This window comes from Pseudophryne corroboree, chromosome 1, assembly GCF_028390025.1.
Source record: "Pseudophryne corroboree isolate aPseCor3 chromosome 1, aPseCor3.hap2, whole genome shotgun sequence".
NCBI classification, from domain to species: domain Eukaryota; kingdom Metazoa; phylum Chordata; class Amphibia; order Anura; family Myobatrachidae; genus Pseudophryne; species Pseudophryne corroboree.
The window spans coordinates 249,582,094-249,591,928 of NC_086444.1; positions in this window are offsets into that span (position 1 = coordinate 249,582,094).

Genomic DNA, 9,835 nt, shown 5'->3' on the forward strand with positions numbered 1-9,835 from the left:
GTTGGATCCTTACACTGGAGAGGTTAAGCAGTAGTTGTATTCCTATGACACCATTGTACCATTCATTGTAATGGTAGTTGTGTTGGATAGTCAATATGTTGACACTGACAAACCTTTCTATCCTCGCATAAATACAAACAATGTTTACTTTTATAGAGTTTTAATATAATAGTCAATGTATAAATTAGAAGTACAGTAACATGTTAAATGTAACTGAATGGGCGGGGCTTCTTAGACCACAAACCTTTTGTGATTTTGAAAATAATTACGTTTTAGAACTAAATTTAGAAGCTTTTTGTCATTATTCAATATTCTACTATACCAGACATATTAGGTGATAGCACTAAATATATTTTTGCATTTTACTAAACAGTGTTAAAATGTATCTAAAAGTATTGCTCTGCGTCCTCCACTTTTACCATGTCACAAACACACAGGGCACACACCGACAACAGGGGCAAACGCAGGATTTAGTAAGGGGTGGTTTCTGTGGGAGGGTGGGTGCTTGGGTGTGTGTGTGTGTATGTATGTATATATATATACCGTGTAATCAGATGGCACTCCAGGAGGACTTTTCTTTGGAAATAAAACACAGAAACAATGCTCCTCTTCTGCGGTAACGTTTCAGTTGTATTACAACTTTCGTCAGACCCAAACAAATACATGTAAAATACAAACATTTATACCTTACCCTCCACCACATGCAGCGTCTTCTCCGGCCCGGTGCGCCGGCGGGGAAAGATGACGTCATCACGCACTCACTGCGCGGCGCGCTCCCACCCCTGTCAGCGTCCCAGTTACCTAGGAGACGCACCTATACAAAAAACAGTGCAATTGATTATATCATCTAATATACATATACAAATAGCGGAAGTTGTTAACATATAGACACAGAATTCATTAAAACTGACAGCCTAACTGTAGAAATATTTAAAGAAACATGACTACACACATGTTAACACATATTCGTATTTACCGGTCTAGATGAAACAATTTAACAATAATTGTTCATTAAGACCACCTGGGGCCAATGTGTTGAGGCGGTGAATCCACCTAGCCTCCCGTTGTAATAGCAATTTATCTCTATTCTATTAGGCTCTGTGGGGCTGGTCTCTTCCAAGTGCTGCTGGGATTTCTAAGTGAGAGCTGGAAACAGTAAAAAGGTGAGTTAGAATACAGAAAAAGGTGAGTTTTATAATACACAATCAGGAACACTCATTTGCAGTGCCAGTAAACTTATGGTAAGGCTGCAAGGGGCTGACATTGTGAGTGAGTGAGAGGGTCTCTTACTTGGAGTAGCAGAGGGGCTGTGATTGTGCGGGTGTGAGGGGCATTTTTTTTTTTTTTCTTAGCAGGAGCTGGAAGCTGAGTGAAAAGGAGGAGCAGTGAGCTGGAACAACTGCAACTGCTAAGTGGAGTATAGGTGCCACAGGAGAGAGTACTACGGCTGCATAAAAGTGAAGGACCAAGAACCGCACAAAGATAGATAAGTATAAGCCAGCTTAATTATTGTATAAGTGATATTGCTTGTCTTCTATTTTTTTAATTTTGCTGCTTTTTCTTTGAGTGTAACAGGGAGTTAGACCTTGCAAACAATATGGGAGGGGCTGTGATTGAGGACCTCACTCAGTGCATGTCGTGCAAGATGTATGCACACCTGGAGCTACCGGCCCAGTGTGAATACATCTGCACGAGGTGTGTGCGAACGGTTGCCCTGGAAGCCCAGGTAACTGATCTAGAGCAAACCGTTACGCGACTGAGGGAGATTCACAATCTCGAGCGTAGTTTAGACAGAACGGTGGAGGAGTTGCGGGAGGGGTCACTGGTAGAAGAGGATGATGATCAGGTAGCCAGTTGGGTCACAGTTAGAAGGAAGAAAAAGAGGGGGAGGCACGACATCTCCGAACTATCAAACCCGAACAAATTTGCCCGATTGGACGAGGAATCGGAGGATGATAGTGAAGAAATGACGGTGCCGGAGGAGACTGCTCCCTCTAGCATCCAGAGGTGCGGTCCCTCTGGCGCGGTTGGGATAAAAGATAGAGAGGTACCTAGTCAAATGGTGGTGTTAGGGGATTCTATCATCAGGAAGGCAGATAGGGCAATCTGCTACCGGGACCGTGATCGCCGTACAGTCTGTTGTCTCCCGGGTGCTCGGGTACGGCACATCGCGGACCGGGTAGATAGATTGTTGGGAGGGGCTGGCAAAGACCCGGCGGTCTTGGTGCACGTTGGCACCAATGACAAAGTTAGCGGAAGGTGGGATGTCCTTAAGAAAGACTATAGGGACTTAGGAAAGAAACTGAAGGCAAGGACATCTAAGGTAATATTCTCGGAATTATTACCAGTGCCACGCGCTAGTCCAGGGAGGCAGAGGGAGATTAGGGAGGTAAATGTGTGGCTTAGGGATTGGTGCAGGAAAGAGGGGTTTGTGTTCCTGGAACACTGGGCGGACTTCTCAGTCAGGCGCCATCTCTTTTGTCGTGACGGATTGCACCTGACTGAGGAGGGGGCAGCGGTGCTGGGGGGAAGGATGGTTAGAAGGTTGGAGGAGATTTTAAACTAGGAGCCTGGGGGGAGGGTTTAGCTAGAAACTACGGGTCATGCAGTGAGAATAGTGGGGACGGTAGTAGTAAACGAAATGGGGGAGAAGTTGGGGGGAGGGTAAGAGCAGGCGGTAAGGTTACTAACATGGGTACTAAAAGGGATTTTACCAAAGCACTAACCAATGACGATTACAGGTCATCCTTGCCACATAAGGTGAAAGATGTCCCTAACGCAAGGGAAAATACTTATCTTAGTTGTATGTATGTAAACGCCAGAAGCATTACTGCTAAAAAGGGTGAACTAGAAATACTTGCAGCAAGCAAACAGTATGATATTATAGGCATTACTGAAACTTGGTGGGATGAATCTCATGATTGGACAGTCAATCTAGAGGGCTATACACTGTTTAGGAGAGACAGACTAAATAAAAAGGGTGGAGGGGTGTGTCTGTACGTAAAGCCGTTTTTAAAACCTAATATATGGGAAGATCGTCAGGAGGGGACTGTAGACACTGTTGAGACATTATGGGTAGAAATTGCATGCGGGGAAAAAGGAACAAAAAAGTTAGTATTGGGTGTATGCTATAGGCCGCCTGGTATCAACGCATCTGATGATGAATTGTTACTAAAGCAAATTGAAAAAGCAGCAGGAGTAGGAGACATAGTAGTGATGGGAGATTTTAACTATCCAGAGATAAACTGGAAAAACGATTCATGTGATACTGCTAGGGGCAGTATGTTTTTAAACACACTAAATGATAACTACCTAGTCCAACTAATTGAGGAACCAACTAGGTACAATGCAATCTTAGACCTGGTATTAACAAACAATCAGGATTTGGTATCGGGTATTATAGTAGGGGAACCCATAGGAAACAGCGACCACAATATGGTCACATTCAACATCAGTTTCTACAAACAGCCCTATACTGGCTCAACTAGGACTTTAAACTTTAGCAAAGCCAACTTTGAAATGATGAGGGTATTTTTCAGGGATATTGAATGGGAAGGTTTGTTTTTAGGAAAAAATACTACGGAGAAATGGGAGGTACTAAAATTCCTGCTAGCTAAAAATACACTCAAATATATTCCTATGAGTAGCAAAAAAGGGAATAAAAATCATAAACCGATGTGGCTTAACAAAAAGATTAAGGAACTTATGGGCAAGAAAAGGCGAGCATTTAAAAAATACAAATCTGACGGGGATGCAGAGTCATTTCAGCAATATAAGGAATGTAACAAAAATTGCAAAAAGGAAATAAGAGCGGCTAAAGTAGAAACTGAAAAACTAGTAGCAAAGGAAAGCAAAGCGAATCCCAAAAAATTCTTTAAATACATTAATAGCAAGAGATTAAAAAAGGAGAGTATAGGCCCTTTGAAAGACAAGTTGGGAGTCTTAAGCAAAAATGATAATGACATAGCGGACACACTAAATGAGTTTTTTTCAACAGTATTCACTAGAGAGGACCCAATTCTGGGACTGACACACAATCTCAATAATGACAATATCACACTGATAGGTACTTATTTAAGCGAGGAAGTAGTCTGTGACCGATTAAAACATTTAAAGATTAATAAATCACCAGGGCCCGATGGTATTCATCCAAGGGTTCTAATGGAGCTTCACTCTGAACTGGCAAAACCACTATCTTTGATCTTTGAGGATTCAGTTATATCAGGTATGGTTCCCAAAGACTGGCGTATAGCGGAAGTAGTGCCTATATTCAAAAAGGGAAGTAAAGCTGAACCAGGTAATTATAGACCAGTTAGTCTTACATCTATAGTGGGGAAAGTATTGGAAGGTATTCTAAGAGATAGTATTCAGAAGTTCCTTGAAACCAATAAGGTCATTAAAAGGAATCAACATGGGTTTATGAAGGACAGATCCTGTCAAACCAACTTACTTGGCTTTTATGAAACAGTAAGCGCAAACCTAGATCAGGGTAAAGACGTGGATGTAATCTTTTTAGACTTTGCCAAAGCGTTCGATACTGTACCACACATGAGACTTATATACAAGCTACAAGAATCAGGGCTAGGAAGCACAATATGCACTTGGGTCAAAAACTGGTTAGATAATAGGAAGCAGCGCGTTGTGGTTAATGGATCTTTTTCAACTTGGACTGAAGTGCTAAGTGGTGTGCCGCAAGGCTCGGTATTAGGACCGCTATTGTTCAATATTTTCATTAACGACCTAACAGAAGGTCTAGAGAGCATGGTGTCAATTTTTGCAGATGATACCAAATTGTGTAAGGCTATAAATACAGAGGAGGATGCCGAGTCTCTTCAGAACGACTTAGTTAAATTAGAAGCATGGGCAGCCAAATGGAGAATGCGCTTCAACACAGACAAGTGTAAGGTAATGCACTGTGGTAACAAGAACAAAAATTACACCTACCTACTAAATGGGGTAAAATTAGGGGATTCTGTACTGGAAAAGGACTTAGGTGTCCTCATAGATAGCAAGCTAAGAAGTAGTATCCAAAGTAGGACTGCAGCAAAGAAGGCTAATAAGATATTAGCATGCATAAAACGGGGTATTGATGCTAGGGACAAGAGTATTATACTCCCATTATATAAATCACTAGTGAGGCCACACCTTGAATACTGTGTACAGTTCTGGGCACCGTACTACAAAAAGGATATCCTGGAGCTTGAAAAGGTACAGAGGAGGGCGACCAAACTAATTAAGGGCATTGAGGCGATGGAATACAAGGGAAGGCTTGAAAGACTAGGCATGTTTACATTGGAAAAGCGGAGACTAAGAGGGGATATGATCAACATCTACAAATATATAAGGGGACAATACACAGAGCTTGCGCGGGACCTGTTTTTGGTTAGATCAACACAGAGGACTCGTGGACACTCGCTCAGGTTAGAGGAGAGGAGATTCCGCACAATACGGCGTAAAGGCTTTTTCACGGTAAGGACAATACGTGTTTGGAATTCCCTGCCCGAGGGAGTTGTAATGGCGGAATCTGTCAACACCTTTAAGAATGGGTTGGATAAATTCCTATTGGAAAAGGATATCCAGGGGTATGGTGCATAGTCATGCATTATAGTTACTATAAATAGGGATAAAATGCAATGGCTGCTGACAGCAGCATCAGTCAGAAATTTTAGTCAAATCATCATGCATAGGACACCACAAATAGGTTGAACTCGATGGACAATTGTCTTTTTTCAACCTCAGATACTATGTTACTATGTTACTATGTTACCTGGGGCCAATGTGTTGAGGCGGTGAATCCACCTAGCCTCCCGTTGTAATAGCAATTTATCTCTATTCCCTCCTCGGATATCTTCCGGTTGCTGATCTATTATTTTATATTTAAGGCATGAAAGATTATGTTTCATTTTGGCAAAGTGCCTTGCCACAGGTTGTGCTTGACTTTCACCTCCAAGGGCCGCTCTAATGGCTGACCTATGCATGGCCATGCGTTCCCGAAATTGTCTCACAGTTTTCCCCACGTAATATAATCCGCAGGGACAGCGGATGAAATATATGACGTGGGTGTGTGTACAGGTTAAAACTTTATCAATTTTAATATACCTGCCTGTGTGTGGGTGTGAAAATCCTTGGCCCACTTCCATATAGCTACAGGTAGTGCAGCCTATGCATCTATAACACCCTGGTTTCTTTGTTAAAAAAGTTACTGTTGGGGCTAGTTTAAAGCCCGAGATGTCGTTATGCACCAGTAAATCCCTAAGATTTTTATTCCTGGTGTAACTGGACAAAAGAGATTTTCCTTTCAGGGCTGTTAAATCTTTATCTGTTGTCACCACCGGCCAAGCATCTTTCACATGTTTTTTAACCCGTTTACTAGCTGTAGACCATCTCTGTACAAATGGAATTTGATCCTGTAGTGATTTATTAGTGTTATTACTCTTCTCTAATATTTATTTTCTATTCATGCTTAAGACCAATGTTTTAGTGTACATTAATTCGTCCCAATCATATCCCCTTGATTTGAATCTCAGGGCCATATCATAGATTTCGGACTCAGTATTTACTATATCGTCCGATATTCTATGAACCCTGAGGAATTGCGAATACGGTAAACTGTATTTATTCGAAGGGGGATGAAAACTTGCCGCATGCAAAAGTGTATTTCTATCTGTAATTTTTTTGTACAAATTGGTGTGAATATACCCCTCTCTCACTGAGATAGTCACATCCAAATAGTTAACCTGGTTTGTGCTACTTGTTGCTGTGAATTTAATATTCACATCTCCAGAGTTAATTTTTAACAGTGCTACGTCAAACTCCTCCTGTGTACCCTGCCAAATTAGAAACAAATCATCTATATATCTAACAAAAAATAAAATCTTACTGGCAATATCAGGATTAGAAAAAAATAAATCTTTTTCTACCTCAAACATGAAGCAGTTCGCAAAGGCAGGGGAGACACAACTACCCATTGCGCACCCCTGCCTCTGTTCGAACCACTTACCATCAAATAAAAAGTAGTTTCTTACCAAAGTAAGTTTCAACAAATCAAGAAAAAGCGACAGATCTGGTCCATTGTACAACACACTTGTGGACAATAGACGTCTGGCTGCCTCCACACCTCTATCGTGAGGGATATTGGTGTAGAGGCTGACCACGTCCAAAGTGCACAATAAACAATTAGCCGGCAGTTTAGCTAACTGTGCTAATTTATTAATAAGTGCTGTAGTGTCTCTTAAATAAGTTGGCTGAGACTGTATTACAGGCTGAAAGAAGTGATCCAAATACTGGGATACCTTGTAATATACTGAATCTCTAGCTGATATAATAGGGCGACCCGGTGGCACCTGTACGTCCTTATGTATCTTAGGAATGGTATAAAATACTGGTGCCACCGGGTGGTCCTGTATCAGAGCCTCGGAAACTGCAGTGGTAATGGTGCTGTTTTCTACAGCCTGCTTGAGCATTCCCTTTAATTCCTCATTGTACTTTTTAGTGGGATCTCTATGCAGTCGGCTGTAGACCACAGGATCATTCAGTTGTCTATATGCTTCTTCCCTATATTGTTGAACATCCTGTACAATAATACCCCCACCCTTATCCGCTGGACGGATCACTATGCGTTGGTCCTTACTAAGTGAATGAAGGGCTTCTCTTTCTCCCTTCGTTAAATTATCACTATAATGCTTGTGTTGTTTCACAGACTCTAGAGTCTTAGAATCCAGCACTCTAGCAAAACATTTCAGGGAGGCATTATTGCTTGGAGGGTCAAAGTTGGATTTTGGCCTTAATTTAGTAGGTACATTCGTCTCTCCTGTGGTATTCTGCCGACCAGAGAAATGTTCCTGTAGTCTTAATCTTCTATTAACCTGATAGGTATCAACTTTCCATTGAAATTCATCAAAGGCAGCAACTGGAATGAACGAAAGTCCCTTATTCAAAAGTGATAGTTCATCTGATGTTAACGGACGTTTTGACAGGTTAAATACTAGGTTGTTGCCTTCTTGGGTTTGGCTGCTTTTTTTGTTGATCCTTTGGTGCTGCTTGCCACGTCTGGTGTACTGTCTTTTTTTGGGCCCAACATGGCGCGGGTATTCACCCCTAATGGGGGTTTCTTCCCACGGGCTCCTTTCACTGTCTCATTGTCACTCTGTGACGTACCTTCACCACTGGATGTCTCCGAAAATTGTCCCCTGCGGACCCTGTACCTATTATATCGTCTCGGTTGTGCACCCCCTGAGGGGTTGTTCACCCAGTTGTATACTCTTCCTTCTTGGTAATCCTTTTGCACCGTAGTTAGTTTCTGTCGTTTGAACTTCACCAGATCTTGTTTGTAAGTTTCCACCTGAGTAGCCAGTTTCTCCATCCACTTATTCTCTGCATCTGCAGTGAGGATGGACACATATTTTGCTTCAAATGCTGTTTTCATATCTTTCAGGAGGTTCAACTCACGGGTTGCCTCTTCTATAACCAATAAGATTAAATCTAAACTACACTTGTTTAGAATGCCGACCCATTTACGGCAGAACTCTACGTTGTGTCTGCCTATGGTCGGAGTGTTCCGGACTCTAAACCCTCAAGGGATTTGTCGGTTCCTATGATAGTCCGATAAAGTGACCCCATGCATGTAAAAATCCACTTGTTTCTTATGCAGTCGTAGTAGTTTTGTAAATAGGAGATCATTACTGTCTGTGCCACCAGCCGTGGCTAGATCCTCCTTAAATCTGATGATGTCAGCGTCTGCATCTGAAAACGACCATGTCTCACATGCTGCCACATCTATCTGCCGGAATCCGCTTGTATCTGCAATCTCACCACCACGTGACATATTCACCTCCTATGTCACCCAAATATGTGAAAAAAGTGTGTAGAAAGGGTATCAGGCTGAAGCGGTATAATAAACAATGAAGAACGGTGCCCTGTATATTCTGTGTTCAACGCTCTCACTCTGGTTTCTGTGGGAGGGTGGGTGCTTGGGTGTGTGTGTGTATGTATGTATATATATATATATATATATATATCATACTTGCCTACCTGACCCTCTCCATGAGGGAGAAAATGCTCTGTTCCTGGACTTTCCTGGTAATGTATGATTGCCATCACCTGTGGTGAGCTAGTTAATTGATAAGAAAGGTGTTTCACCACAGGTGATGGCAATCATACATTACCAGGAAAGTCCAGGAACAGAGCATTTTCTCCCTCATGGAGAGGGTCAGGTAGGCAAGTATGATACACACACACACACACACACACACACACACACACACACACACACACACACACACACACACCACCTTCGTGCAGTAGAAACCAGGAGGCACTCAGCAGTGTTTGTGAGTAAATTAATGTATAAAAGTACAAAAAGCATATTGTACCATGTCAACACCGAGCAAGGCATTTTTTTTCAAGCATACAGCATAGCACCCTGAAAAAAATGTTGAAACGTCGGTACACTATGCCTTTTGTACTTTAATACACTAATCTACTCACAAAGACCGCTGCACGTGCGCGCACTCACACATATTTATACAGATACATACATACATACATACACACATACAATACATACATACACTAGCAGATAGACACAAACACATATACATACATAACTAAAAATAAGTACATACATAGGGTTCCATCAGGTGCTGGGAGTAGATGGGCAGCAATGTGAGGACGGAAGGGAGCATGCGCAGCCAGCAGTTCCCCCCTCCACCCCTCCGGACATTATACAAGCTCTCTGATGCTGCATCAGTGCAGCAGCTCCGCGGTCGCGATCGCGATCAAGGCTTTTAGCTGAGACGGAGACAGCTGTGTCTCCGTCTCAAAAAAAAAAAAAAGA